The 16,211-nt window shown below is 33.7% G+C and overlaps 1 protein-coding gene across 3 annotated transcripts in view; it reads right to left on the reverse strand.

Moving 5' to 3' along the window:
• Positions 1–16,211, reverse strand: part of ADGRL3 (adhesion G protein-coupled receptor L3) — a 687,513-nt gene that overhangs the window by 282,247 nt on the left and 389,055 nt on the right. The gene's annotated exons all lie outside the window — the stretch shown is intronic.

Below are 16,211 nucleotides of genomic sequence, written 5' to 3' on the forward strand. Positions count from 1 at the left end.
ATAATTTACTTCATTCACACTTGCTTTTTGAACATAATGTTTTTTTTTAAAAAAACATTTCCCTAGTAAAATTATTTGTTAAAAAAGCAACCATATTATAAACTTAAAAAAATATAGTACAGACTTGGAAAATGTAAGGCAAAAGTTAATCAAGCTAAGATTGAAAAAAACAAAAAACAAAAAACAAAAAACACAACATACAATTCCAAACTATAGACATAGGAAATTAAGATTCATAATAAGAACACCAATATTTCCCTTTTAAAGTTAGGAAGGTAATTATACATATAAAGCTTTCAAATAGTTTGACTTGCCTCATTTATAAAATATTATAGTTTATATCACCATTTAACATAATAGTCTTGCTTTTTACCCATCTCAAGGATTGATCTCTTCAGAAGAAACTACTCTGTAACTTGTTTCATAAGGCCTAAGATTTTCCATGTCAGTTTTATGAGAAATAAACCTCATGTGGTACACATTAACACGGAATTTCCTCACACTAAATAATGGATTCAGAATCTTTATTGAAGAAACTTCTCTCCCTCCCACTCATCAATATTTGATATTATGGAAAAATATCTTTCAGAAAAATCTGTTATCAGAGGGTTGACATAAATCATGAGCCACCTGTTCTGGCCTTTTCTGAAATTCTTAACTGAATCAACATACTCTTGTAAGAATAAATTCAGATCCTCAACCGTGTTATGGCTATGCATCTTTCAAATTAGATCCCATATTATTTTTAAGGTACTGACCAATTCAGGTCAGGGAAAATTCTGGGAAATTGTAGCATTCATGTAACCGATCAAGCAGCATCTTGTTTATCTTATGAACATTTCTCTCATTAGAGACAATTTGCCCAAATCACAAAAAGAAGAAAAAAGGACCAACAAAAAACAAGAGGAAGAGTTGGAGGGAGAATGGGTTCATAACACAAACTTAAAAATCACAGATTGCAAATGATAGAAGTCTAAAAAACTTTCAACAGAATGGATAAACCAAAATAGTATTGCACAATAAATAAAACTCTAAGGAAGTTTCAAAACACAGGAGAAATACTGTTTGGGTAATTGCATTTAGGTGAGATTTTGTGCTTTGACCTAAGCTGTTGTCTTCTATTGTCAAAATCACATTCATTTCTCCCCATTCACTTTTTTGAAAGCTCAATATTACATGTGTTAGAACGCAAAGCTAGTATATGCCAAAAGTTATGCTTAAGAAGTTGCAAATGTAGTTTTTTAAAAAGATTCCTTATCTCATTAATACACAAATCTTATTTTAATAGTATTTCTAGGACTCTTTTAGCAATTCTATACTCTTACAATTTATCATTATGTTCAATCTTTACTGAGTGACTGCAGTGTTCATTGGACTATATGCCTCACTACATATCAGTTAAACTCTTAAGACATGCACTTCATGCTCTGAATAGAATACTAACAAATCTGGGTTCAGACTGACAACTAGAAGAAGCATAACTAAGCACCTTAAGAAATTATTCAATCAATAGTCTCAAAAGTTTGGACTCAAGGCACATTACAATGAAAATGGAGGTTGGGAGTGGAAAGTCATACTAAAGTTGACATTTTTTCAACAACTAGGTTACAAAAGAATTTCTAGAACTAATTTTGTTCCTTGAAATACATCTAAATATATATCCTTTTGAGAACTGTATATAGAAGGTTTATACTCTGAAACATCAAATGTGTACTCATACAACTCGAGTTTTATTTTACATAAAACTCTTCATATTATTCTAAAGCACAGTTACCCTAACTTCTTGGCAACTAGTATTTCCCTTTTCAACAACTACTAAATGAGGAAGATGGGATATGTGATCAAAAGTATTGATATTTGTTATTCTCATCGCTTCTCTGCCTTTTGGCTAAGATCAAGTGATATTTGTTATTCTGTAAATACTATCTTATAATTTAATGGATATTGTTATTATTTTTAAAAATTTTAATGGTTATTTATTTCTGAGAGAGAGACAGAGTATGAGCGAGGGAGAAGGCAGAGAGAGATGGAGACACAGAATCTGAAGCAGGCTTCAGGCTCTGAGCTATCAGCACAGAGCCTGATGCAGGGCTCGAAACCACAAGCTGTTAGATCATGACCTGAGCCAAAGTCAGATGCTCAACCGACTGAGCCACCCAGGCATCCCTGGATATTGTTATTTTTAAAGAACTTTTACTTCTATCTTCTCAATTGTCATTAGGTAAAATTTTAATGCTCTGGTCTCAGTCTAAGAATTGGTATAAGCTGTGGCTTAAGTAAAGCGTGTTTCTGTTACTTGCTGGTTACTCAAAATTAAGATTTATTAGGCAGTTTCACTTTGGAGAAAATTATTATGTTCCTGCCTATGTCATGACTGGCTGTAGCTCATTTATCATTTATTTGCTATTTTCAAGACTCTAGTAAAACAATCCTATAATTTAAGTAGAAACAAGCATACACAAATCATATTCCCTTTAACAAAAACTGGCAAGGCAAACATAATTTGTCACTGAAAAGCTTAGTAAGATCGAGGATTAGCCAGTCACTGTCCATCATGTGGTTCTGACTCTAGAAGCTTCTTTCCCCTGGGGAAACAAACAAACAAACAAACAAAAAACACTCATACAAACAAACTGTATGGACACAAGTTAACACCCTTGACACTATATCCTTCATAATGCCTGGTGCAAAGTACTCAGTGAATAGCTGCTGAATTAATATATAATCAAAATAGAGGTGATTAATTCTGCTTCTTAATGTTTTAAGCATGTAGTAAAAAGAAAAAAAATGGTGAAAAGAATCTAGATTTGCTATATATAATCATATGTGCAATGTATTATCTGTACAATGCCTTTGTATTTTAATGGATGTGGAGGAAGGTGCAATTCATGTGCAATATGTATCTCCAACTAATTAAGTGTAAAACTGGAGGGAAAAAAAGGGAAATAAGAAAAACTATACGAATAGTCTTGAGAATTATATCGGAGAGAACAAAGTGTTGCTATAAAACAGCCTGTAATGATCTAAAAACACAGACCAAAAATACTCCCTTCTCTCCTCTCTGTAATGAGATCATAAATAAATGAATCGTACGATGAAAACTGTGTTCAGCCTTCTTCAGTACCTCCTGTCTTTTGGTCTGGTCCAATATCCTGAATTCTGGCATTATAGTGTCACTGTTCATTTCCAATCCTCTGTGGAACTAGTTACTCTCTTTTTTTCTCTCTTCACTTTTAATCCCCAAACTATTTTTATTGTCCATTCAGCCTCTGCAAATATGTTTATATATTTCCTCAAAGTGATTTCATTGTTGTCCTTTGTCAAACTTAATGTTGTAAGCTATATCCTGTGGTTAGAGTAAATGACAAATTCAAACTAAGGGTAATTTTATTCTGTATAAAAGGCAGAAACAGGAAAGAAAAAAAGACTAGTAAGTTTTCCCTTTATTTCCCAACAGCTCATAAAAGAGAAATAATATATAGCCAATAGCCATGTTATTGTTTAGAAAAAATAAGATGTTATTAGTTCTATCCATATCTATACCATATGCAGTACTTTTGAATTGCATTTTTTAATTAGAAAAGGTATGGATGAGAGAGCATATGCACGCATTGCCAGTCTTTTCCAAATTGCATTGCAAATTACAGAGAAATAAAATTGTTGCATGCTAAAAATCGTTAGAACTAAATTGTCATAACTAAGAACTATGAAATTGTATCTAATTCTAATATAGGTTAAATTTTCTTTTATTTTAAACTGTAAGTCGTACTAGATATTTCCCATCCATGTTATATAATCCAATGATGCCTCTATATTTCTGTAACATACAAATAAAAATATTTATGGGGAACAAGAGATAGTTATACAACATTAAAAATTATAAGTACCTTTTTTATCATTTAAATTTATTATTATTTTAAACAGCATTATTTTCTTGGTTACATTTGGCTTGGACTATTAAAATACCCTTATCACTGGCCAGCTGGGCAGTGAAGGAGACAGCAATAAAGGAAACTGAGTAATAAAAAATCAGTCTTGGATGAAAATTTGCTGGTGTATCATCTATAAAAAAGGCCATCTATAAGTGAATAATCAGAAGTTTACAATAATACTTTCACTTCTATACCACTCTATACTTTAACAAAATGTTTTCATATGAATCACTTGATTTAGTTCTTCAAACAACACTGTGATGTGGTATTTGTTATTCCTACATCAAAGATGATTCAACAAAAACTCAAGGGTTAAAGGAGTTGACTAAGAACAACCTTGACAGATGGAAGAGTCTGTCATTTGTGTAATAAACACTGGCTCTCACTACCTGTAAACTCAATGAAAGTGTTTGTTGCATTCTTGTTCTCCATTTCCTTTCTGTCAAGAAATTCATGTGAGAGTGCACTTTGGAGGACATATTCAACACAAATGGAATCTTCCTGAGGGTAAGCACTCTGTTACAAGAACATTCGCTAAGCATGTGCCATGTGCCATATATTGCCCTGAAGTTTTTCATACAGTACTCATTCAATCATCTCTGAGAAACCTTATGAAGTAGATATTCTCTTTATCTTAACTTTTCAAATGAAGAAACAGGTCCCTTCCATCTGTCTCAAAGAGGCACTGCTCTCTGATTAGTGAGTGGTAGAGTTGAAATTCAAATACAAGTGATCTTATCCATTGTTGCATCTCCAATATGCAGCACGTAAGAAAAGCTCAATTAGTGTTTCTTAAGCCTCCATGCAATGATGAGACGTACTGTAGTATTTTCAGGGAATGAGACTGCATGTCATATTTTTCAGGGCTTTTAACCCTGAGACTACTGATGCAAAGCCTCTCCAAAGAAGACAAAATAATAATAATTTTCTAAAAAAAAAAAGTTTCCTCATTTCTTGCCCAAGGAAACAAGATGTTTCTTATCACCAGAAACAAAACTGTGCTGAATACCTCATGTCCTGTTAATTCTCATTATTCTGAAACAGAGAAAATTCTCTTTTTCTATTTCACATACACCAATAAAATACAGAAGCACTTCAGTAAATAGAAATAAAAAAGACCTGAAGTTCATTAATTTTGGTATACTTCATATCAAAAATTCTGACAGACATCTGTCTCTTTCAGTAAATAAGGTGCTAATCCTTTATTTAATGAAAAGACATGGGTAATCTCTGCAGCTCAGCTTCTAAATTATGTTTTTCAAGTAATAGCCGTGCACTGGTGAATAAAAGTGCTGCCCAAGCACCTCTGTATTACAATGGCTTTATATAATGTGTTTCCAAAATTATTACCTTCTAATGAATTTCATCTTGGAGTGTGTAGACTGAAAATGTCAATAATTTACAAGATGCTTTCAGTAGCCACATTCTAATTCAAACACTTAAATACAATATCAATAGAGGGTGCAGAAACTGAAACTACTTTTTATTTTGTATTAACTTGCCATCCTTTTGATGGATCTGTAAAATCTTCCTGCTAATTTAGCCTTTTAAAAGAAAACGGTGCTATTAGTAGGCTCTTTGGAGAATATATCAGTAATAGCTTCTAGTAAAAATAATAATTTTTCTAAAATATTATTGGTAGTAAAGACAACATTACATTTGGTTCATCAATGATGTACCCTCATCATAATGACCTGTTACCACTGTGTAACAACAGCATGGCATTTAAAGTTGCTGAACAAGAAACAAAGGCAGAGTCCCCTCAGAGTGTGTAAGACTATAATGTATATTTATATTAGGTCCACTGAATGTACTTGTTATTTGCAAGACCTTTAGAGCTGTGAATACAGAGACATGTAATTATAATCATAACACCTAACTTACTGAATGTGTAACTATGTGAATAGTTTTCCGGAGGATCATTTTATTTAATCCTCAGAGAAACTTTGTGGATTTGGTGGTTCTTTTACAAACATGTTACAGAGAAGGAACTGATCTCTGCCTCAGGAAAAATTGCAGTCTAACAATGGGTGATTTTCAGTGCACTTATTTACCAACAATAAGCTATTTTTAAATGCTTGCAGAGGAACTTGTGTAAAGAGATAAAAAACATACAAAAATAGAAGTGAGTAGCAGAGAGAGGGCATCGTTAAGAGAAGTTGTAGTTAAAAATAAAACAACAGTTTGACTACAAACTGTTCTAACTTCTTGTGTAAAATGTCATCCATTTGTTCCTGAGAAATATATTTTTGACTGATTCCTGTTACTAGGTTCTATGCATCCAGCTCTGGAGATGCAATAAATGAGATCTTTAAAATTCATCTAATCTAATCCTACATATTTAGTAAATATGTTGTAATTACTGTGGTTTGGGGGCTGAATTCTTTTAGATGTCATTTATTCTCAGCCAATATGTTACAAATAAAAAAACAAATGAAGCCAGAGAATTAGATATTAGCCCCAAATCACAATTTACTTTTAAACTCTTAATAGTATTAAAAACAAATCATTAAGTAATGTAATATTTTTTTTATTTGTTTCACAATTTTATGTATTGTGAGGGCAGGAACGACTGCTCTAATTTTACTGATGAGAAAGATCAGAAGCTGAAAGAAATCAAGTTACTTTACTTTTTTTTTTTACTTTATTTTATTTTTTTAAATTTTTGAGAGAGAGAGCACACACAGGATTTTTCCATTTGTATGTCTTATTAATCCTATAGCCTAATCATATTCTTCATAATGGTTTATTCATTCTTATTTCATATACTCCACACTTCCATATATTTTTCAACTTTCTCTCAGTCTGTTGCCCTTGTTCAGAATGCCTCACATCTTCTCCTATTTCTAGTTAAGCCAAATTCTACAGTAGGTTCGAAGTTCTTCCTTCATGATTACTGCTTTATTTAGCAGTCCCATGTTGAATAAATGTGTGATTTCAGCTTAGTTTGTGGGGAGGGAGGTGTCCAATAATGTTCTAGTCTGAGGATTGGCAAGCCTTTTCTGCAAAGGGCCAGATAGTAAGTGACACTTTGAGAGACACATACAGGCTGCACTGCATAGCTGCTGTCATCACCGTTGTTGTCGTCTTCTTCTTTTTTTTTTTTTAACATCTCTTAATTAAAAAATGTAAAAGGTATACTTAGCTCATGGGCTAGTAGAAAAACAATCCAATGGATGTTTATCCCATGGCCACTGCTTGCCAATATCTATTCTAGTTCATTTCAATTATACTGTCTCATTTACCATTCTCTTGGCACCCGATATTTTTGCCTTCTCCTAGAAACATTTGAAGGTTCTTGAAGGCAGAATAGTCTATATCATACACCCAGGCATTACTGGGTTAGATTTCATTGTCCTGTTATAAGTGGTGGTAAATAAATGTTGGCACTGACATGCTTTTAAAACCACAGGCAAATGGCTCCAAATATAAACTTCGTATGGTTTTTTCAATGATATCAACAAAAGAGAAGAAGACAAATCTTACAGATAGCAAAGCGTGTCTTTTATTTCCGCTAAGAAGGCACAAAAATTCTCCGTAGGTAGAACATCTTATCCCTCTACAGTGGAGTCCGTTATCTCTTTAGCTATCTATACAACTGCACATTGCAAAATATTTATTCTACAATCAATTGCTAGGATGATTTTGTAATCTCTGTGAAGTTTCTCCTTAATATTAAAACAATAAGTTTTAATATTAGTAAAATAGTAAATAATGCTATTTACTTAGCATTTATACTATATTAGCCTATTTGTCAAATATATTATCTATATCATCTTATTCAATCTTCACAACAACTCTGTTGAGATTATAGTCACCATTATACAGATGGGGAGACTGAGTACAGAGGCCACTAACTAGCAATTGGTAGAGGTGGCATTTGAACTTCTAAGCCTACACGCTTAACCTCTATGCTTTGCTCTTTGGCTAATAAGAAAGGGATTAGGGCAAAAATAATGAGGATAACTAATATTAATTGAGTGCTTACTGTTTACTAGCTTATGGTTTTAAATAATTTACACATATTATCCACTTAACAATTACATTACTGCCATAAAGTAGACAGTATTACTACTTCAATATTGGAAAAAAAGAAACCATGATACAGATAAATTAACATGGCAGACCAGGATCCAATGCCAGGCCTCTGATATCAGAAACCAAGTGCTAAACCACTATCTTACAAGTACATGGTACTTGCATTATTTGTTATCATTGAATAATTTCATTAACTGAGCGAGGGAATAGAGTTCTCACCTACCTCTATTACTTTCTAAGTGCCAGCCCTGCTCCACCCATTAAGTTATATTTAATGGGTATAGAAAATACCGTTTTTGATGTCCTGCTGTCAGTGACAATATCTGATTGTGATTGCAACAAAGAAACAAAAAGTTTTTTAAAGTTAGTATTAATAACTAGCAATAATGCATATTGAAAAAAATTATTATACTGATTTTTTGCTAAAGAACTTCTCAGAACCATCTAGTTAAGATCTGTTTTCAGACAAGAGGCTTTCTCTGGATATCTTTTAGGGCAGTGTCAGATTCCAGACTCACAAGGCACAGTTGGTCACTGTAAAGTGAGGGGCCAGTGTTTGACTTAAATCAATAATGTCTGCAGAGGTGAAACAAATGCAGGGGTAGAAGGATTAAATGTGCCAAAAAGGAAAGTGGCATACATAAAATCGTTTGCTACTTTTTTTCCTAATTGAAGGGGAAAAAAACATGTTTTATTAATTTTGGAGCTTAGAAAACTATAGAAGTAGCAGTTTTCTCATAGAAGTTTCCTGTTTCTTTAATTCTTCAGGGTCCATCATAGTGTATCTGTGACAATTCTGTGTCAAGATGCCCTTGGCCCAGCCAAACATAGTTAATTGTGTAGTAAACAATTTCTACTTATTTCCGACTTGCAGTGGAAAACATTCACAATGGGGTCTAGCTCAACAATGTTATAATATTTGACCCAGGAACTGTGTGCTCCTGAGAAAGAGGGCGGATTCTTCACAATCTGGTTTCCTTATGGACTTATGTCCTTCCTTTGAAAGACAGTGACAGAAGGAATAAAGATTCCTTAAACGAGAGTTGTGCATTAGCTAGGTCAAAGTGAGGTAACAAAATGAGCAGACAGCCCCCCAAATGTATGTAATGCAGTACAATACCCAAAGCTAAGATATTAAATCTAAAATTAAATTAAAACAAACAGACAACAAAGTGTGTTTTCCCTCCCATTCTTTATAACACTCAACCAACATCTGTTCAGTAATTCACTGAATGCACTTTTTGTTTATTTTACTGAAATGTGTCAGTTGAGAGGAAAAACAGAGTTTTAGGGAATGAAACAAGTCATTACATTATTCTTCTCCTATTGGACTGGTGGCAACATACTTCACTGTCTGTTTAAACTAACTAGCCTCCAACTGTTTGTAGAAGCAGCTCCCTGTAAAGGATCATAAGAATGAATTTGCTCGTTAGAGCACCACGTAAGGCACTATCAGTGGTATAATATTATTAGTGTCTATTGTTGTTGTTTACTTTTTAGTGAAATAACCTTCCTTGGAGACAAAATTAAATAAAAAAGCAATTGATATCTAGTCAACTGCAGTTGGTATTTATTAAAATTTTAATTTCTTATGTGTAGGCACAACATGAAGTATATACAATTTTTATGAAGTATTTATGTAAGTACTATTATTATGTCTACTGTATTAGGTCATTATTTTAAAAAATACAACATTAAATACAAATACATTTCAGATAGAAAATATATCTCCTTAGAAACCCTCACACTGTGACATACTCTGTTAATCTACTAGAAAGTTAGTTGTATATATTCAAGGACTCTCTCCATTTTCTTCACTGCTGTGTCCCACCAGCCAGAATAGTACCTGGAATGTGGAAGCTATTCAGTAAATAGTTTGAATTCGTTGAATCAGTACATCTCTTACCTTTGATGCTTTTGAATAAATATAACTTTACTCATAAGTAAATAAGTATAACTTTACTCATATTACCAAAGGCAAAATAAAGGGAAACGAAATTTTAAAATAAAATGTAGATGTGGATTGTGTAACTGCTATGCTGAAGTGAATATTTTCTAAATATGAGGTTTAATAAATCCATGTGATTTTTAGCTTAATATCTAATTACTAAAACAAAACAAAACAAAAAACTACTATACTCTGTTCCATTGTGCTACATTTTACAATAATGAATACTGAAAACAAAATAGCTTGCAATTTTGGGCATTTTTAAATATGAATGAATAAATGCATAATTTGAAACAAGCATTTATGACAACAATAGCTAACAGTTGTTGAATGTTTACTGTGTGAAAACACTATTAACTCATTTAATTATCAAAACAGCTCTTTAAGGTAAGTATATATTGTCACCATTTTATAGATGAAGAAAGTATGGGATAGAGAAATTAATTAACAAATCTTAAGGTCACAAGTCTAGTAAGAAACAGAACTAGGATTTGAAAAAAGATAATCTTGGCTGTAAGATTTATGCTCATTGGATGGTCTGCATAGTCTCCCAAGAAGATTACTGGTCATTTTATATTGACTAATTTTTCTCACCCAGAAAATGAAGTAACACAATGGTGCGATACACTATTTCAAACTTAACAAAGTTTGAAAAATAGATTCAAAGTATGATATTTTGCATGAAATCTCAAGTTGTGAATTTTGGCTGATTTGCCACTTATCGAAAAACTACGTGACCTCCGAATCTGGTATCTACTTTTATTCTACTTTGCTTTTACTTTATTTTATTATCATTCTTTTAAGAGAGAAAGAGCATGTCAGTGGGAGAGAGGGGCAGAGGGAGAGGGAGGGAGAATCTTAAGCAGGCTCCATGCTCAGCAAACAGCCTGACACGGGGCTCCATCTCACCACAGACCATGAGGTCATGACCTCAGCCCAAATCAAGAGTCAGAAGTTTCACTGACTGAGCCACCCAGGAGCCCCTGGTATCTACTTTTAAGTAAATGACATATACATTTGGAAATAGAGTATGGAGGTAAGTTTTACGTTTCTTAGATTTCTCACATGGTATTTTTTCATCCCAAACAATGGCGTCTTAACTCACAAGTCTTCCCTGAATATCAGCTCACTTGTTACATGTGTAACATGGGTTCATCAGATCATGGTGAGGTTCTATGCTCTATTGTGTCTACCAGTTTTAGAGAGGAGAGATGTGAGATGGGAAATAATAAATCCTTCACAACAACAGTAAGAATCAAGAGCTTATACCATCAAAGGAAAAAGAGAATATAAAATTCTGGTGTGCAGCAGCCTATGAGAATGGGTTTTCCTTCTTTTTGAAATCAAATGTAGTTTCTACAACTACTGAAGAACTGATGTCTGCACATCATGTCTAAGTTAAATTTATGCATTTGAGAAGCCAGCAGGTCTAATGAATCTTCTCCCTCAGCTTAGTCAACTATATATTGTCTATTTGAATTCAGGGCCATTAAATACTTGCAAAGTGTTTACTGCTCTATACATATTATTGGTCCTGTCACTGAACGGTGCCCTCTCTCTGTTTTATAGCTAATGTAGCATTTCTCCATGGCATCAATAGATTAAAACATTTACTACCAGAAAAAGTATGTGAAAACGGAACAAGCTCATTTTGCTACAAGCTAACTCAATAAATCTGTCTAGTTTACTGATGTTCACTTTCATTTAAAATTGGTACATATTTATCTTGCACACTTCAAGAAGGCACAGAGATAAATTGTTTTTCTGCTTTTGCTTCTGGCAGCAGTGCTACTTTGTTAATATTAATAAATGGCAGTTTAATAGGACCAGATCTATATTTCTGATATGTACTTGGGAATATTCAGAAAGGGCCAATGAAGGGTATATTAAGACTTTAAAAGATTTTATTTATCGTTTCTAGAGCTATATGACTCCTTCACTAGAGAAAGAAGCAAGACAGCTGAAGTTAATTGGTTTAATTTTATGACGTTTGATGCCTTTCTTAAAGCTACCACCAGAAAAAAACGGGTCATTAACAAACTTAGTTTATTTGCATTTGGACAAATAAAAATTTAAGCAAATTCAGTCCATAGTCTTAAACTCATAATGGAAGGATAAACAAAATGTTTGAAATAGTCAGCACTTCTCTTGACAGTATTGTAGAGGGAGAGGGGTTTTTTTTGTCTTTTTGTTTGTTTGTTTTGTTTTGTTTTGTTTACTCTGAAGACAAACACATTCTTGCTTTTTCCGGTCCCTTTCCTCCCACAGAAGATGGTTGTAGACATGGTTTATGTAATTGATCCTCCACAGCCATTCTGACCAGGTAGTCAAACACGCAAAAGTTAGAATAGGTGCATGGGATAATACAACCTGTGTTCTCCCAGTTCTGTGATAATTACTTTATCCTTGGTTATGATAATACAATGGAAGAAAAATATTGATATTCATCAAGCCAGATCATGTATGCAAATGTAAAATAGCTATACTACATCTTTTACACACCTACAAGTCCAAGATATCTAAGTAAATATATGCCAGCATTTTTGTTATGACACATTTTATTTTCCCTCTGAAAAGCTGTGTGTGAATGGATGCCTTGCTTTCATTTTTATATACTATTTTTTTTGCACATAAACTTCCATTTTTACACAAGAAAAAGCAAGTTGGTTATAGGACTACTTTCTCCCTAAGCATCTCTTTTGGATGAAACATAATGATTCTCCTACATCTGTGCCCTTGCACATACCGCTAATTTAATACTGACTTTCACAGTCTCCAACACAGTTATCTAAAATTGGGTAAAATCCCTCCTCTTCTACAAAGTTTTTCACAACTTCCTATGTGAACCATACCTTTCAAGAGAGCCTGCTTTTGAAAGATAAGCTTTAGGTAGAAAGTTCTGCTGAAATTGATCACCTTGAGACTTCTGGAGTAAGACATCACTCCAATTAGTGTGCTACCAAGAAATTCAGTAATCAGTAAAATGGCAGAAAGGCACAGATTCTCATAGTATCGGCCAACTGTTTCAAACATGTAAGTGTTACTTCACCAACAAGATGACAGTTGCTTTCCAAGAAGGTAGACAGTATGTTAAATGTTAAAAGAGGTGGTAAGAAGATTAACGTTTTGTCAAATCAGATTTACAAAAGGCTGTGTGATATTTTCCTAATAACACTAAATAACTAAATGGTTGGCAAATACTTATGGATTGATTATGCCTACAAATGTTTGGAGGTATTCAAACATAATCAACTCAAATGTTCCTATATGGCATAATACTCTCATTTGGAATCCCCAGAAAGTAGAGGACAAGGTAAGGACCTTGATGCAGGTAGTTTATTTGGGAGGTGATCCCAGGAACTAAGTGTTAAGCAACAGGGAGAGAGAGATGAAAAAAGAAGAAAAGCTACAATATGTGTTATTATTGAAGTTGTCACTGTTGGCAAGGAGGACCAAATTCTGCCCAGATCTCTGAAAAATATAAAACTGGGGTAATGATGCACAGGGCTTTTCTGCCAGTGACTGAAAACAATCTTCACTGGCATGAACTTCCCTGCACATAAGCAGATGGGTGCTAGCTGAGCAAACTACTGGTCCTCAGGAAGTCTTATGGCAGAATGCTGAAAGACAAGTAGGAGGCATTTGAGTTGACAATTAGGTCACTGGGATAGGCCTGAGTGCCAACAAAATAGTTCACTCTGGGTCTGGGTGAAAACAGAGTTGAGCCAAGGGAATATTATGTATGCCAGAGGCATCTGCTAAGAGTATCTATGTAGTTTCTTACGACTACTGAAGAACTGATGTCTGCACATCATGTCTAAGTTAAATTTATGCATTTGGAGGAGCCAGCAGGTCTAATGAATCTTCTCCCTTAGCTTAGTCAACTATATATTGTCTATGTGAATTCAGGGCCATTAAATACTTGCAAAATATGTGTGTGTGTGTGTGTGTGTGTGTGTGTGTGTGTGTGTGTACGCGCACATATGCACATATGTAAGCAAAACAGTACCTACCTTAATCTTGAACTTTTTTTCATAATGCCCATTTTACATTAATTAGTATCATTTCGATTTTGGATACCACAAAAATTTGTTTTAACATAGCAGTTTTTCTTCACTTTTTCTCCAGGTCAAAAAAAAAAAAATACTACTGCAATATTTCTAGCTCATTTTTGTAACAGCCTTTCCAGTTACATACAGTTAAGAGTGCAAGTTCAGAAAAAGATTGTAGCTAACGGTCGAAATCATACACATTCCACAGAGCTACTGCTACAGGCACAGAAAGAGGAAAAATAGAACTTGTTGTAGCTGATTCTGTCTACTCTCATGTCAATGTTGGGAATGGAGAAAGAAGATAAATCACTTAGATCATGACTCTTGAGTTCACAAGCAGCTAAGGCTCAACTGACAAGTGGAACTTCAGCAGAAATAATAATTATTTTCTATTACTTTTATGCTATAATAATGTTCAGTTAAATGAAGCCCTCAGATTGCCCTTCCTATTCTGGTAAGAGAAAATGTGTTTAGAGAGGCCTCCATCATAAGAAATTATTGAAATACTTCCCACATAAAAACCATAGCTCTTTTTCTAGAGCCTTACTTCTTTGGCCTTTTAAAATACAACATAGACCAGCTAGTTAAAACACAGTGCAACACTAGCAGGATTCTTGAATAGATAGTATGAAAGAGATAGGCATGCTTGCAATTTTAATTTATATACTTTCATTTACTAACTTATGTCTGGAAAAGTGAGCCCTTGAAACTTTTAAGATTCCAGGAGAACATAATTTAAATCTATAACTAGATCAAGGTCAATTAATCTACACAGTGAATTAGCAAGTAACTGAGATATTTATAAGCAATTTAAAGGCAACAAAATGCTGCTTTGGTGAACACTGGGTGCACAATAAATACTTGCTGATTTATTGATGTAATGAACATAATGATGAGTTAATAAAAATTAATTTCTAGACTAAGGAAAAACATACCAAAAAAAGGGGGGGGGGCATACTCAGTCCTCATCACAGAAGCATAATTGGCTCCAAAATGTTTTCTCATTGGAGGGAAGAAGCAAAAACAATGATTAACTACTGATATAATTAATATAAAACAACACTAGGTGCATGAATGTAAAAATAGAGTCCAGAATCAAGTTAGTGATATGGTAATAGGCATTCATATTTTCATACTTAAATAATAATAAAGTCTTATCATTATATGTATATATAAGTACTTTTTAATGAGGAAGGCACTTAGAAATAGTTGCAACATCAGTCCCCATAATTTTCCAAGTATCTGGGTGTTATGCAACTCAGATACCTGAGTTTAACTGATAGACAATCTTGAAAGCATATGACAGTCATTTCTGTCACAAAGGATAATCTTAATTTTAAAACAACACATTTCAATGCAGAAATGCAGAACTTAAGTGTACACATGGTGCTATATCAAGAGACAAAAGGAACTAAAATCACAGCAAAGAAAAAGGCTTCATTTGTCTCTATGCAGATGGCAGCCAGCTCTTGAATTTAAATAGGTGACAAGTATGCTCATATAATGGCATCAGCCATGTAACAGTAAGGACCATGAATGGGATGAGAATATCCTTCCTTAAATATGGCACCTTGACATATTAAAGATTTTAAGCTGAAAGCTTGTGTGAAACAACAGGTGCAAGAAGGACTCTCTAACCTTCCCCTCATTACCTGAAGCAGGTCATAAGGCCCTCTTATAAGAGGTGCCCTCTCTGTAACCAGAAAAAAGGAGCATCCTTATCTCTGAAGACAGAAGGATGTCAAGAGGAATCCAAGAGAACAGGCCTAAATTTCCTCCGGTTTATTACCCTTCACTCATACCCTTTTAGTATATCCTGTTTTCCCACAACTTTCTGCTCTTTGTCAAACCTAGTACAAAAACTCAGGTTTAACATTTCATAAGGTCATCATTTCCTTATAAAGATTCTATTGCCATATAGAACTTATATTAAATTTGTGTGTTTTTCTCTTTTTAATCTGTCTTATCAATCCACCATATAGGTTCCCACCCAGAGAAACTAAACGGGTAGTAGGAAAAATAATTTTTTTCCTCCCCCTAGATAACTGTAAATAAAAACTTGCAAGAATTGGGATACACTGTAGTACATTACACACATTAATTTTTTAAATTCCATTGAGTTGAGTGATTGATTACTATATACTGGGCACTGGGTTAAATATTTTACATATAATTTCTCATTTATTCGTTTTGTAGTTATAACTTCATGTTGGGGTTGAGGGATCTAGGGCTCATGAGCAG

Source organism: Panthera tigris, chromosome B1 (assembly GCF_018350195.1).
Source record: "Panthera tigris isolate Pti1 chromosome B1, P.tigris_Pti1_mat1.1, whole genome shotgun sequence".
NCBI classification, from domain to species: Eukaryota; Metazoa; Chordata; class Mammalia; order Carnivora; family Felidae; genus Panthera; species Panthera tigris.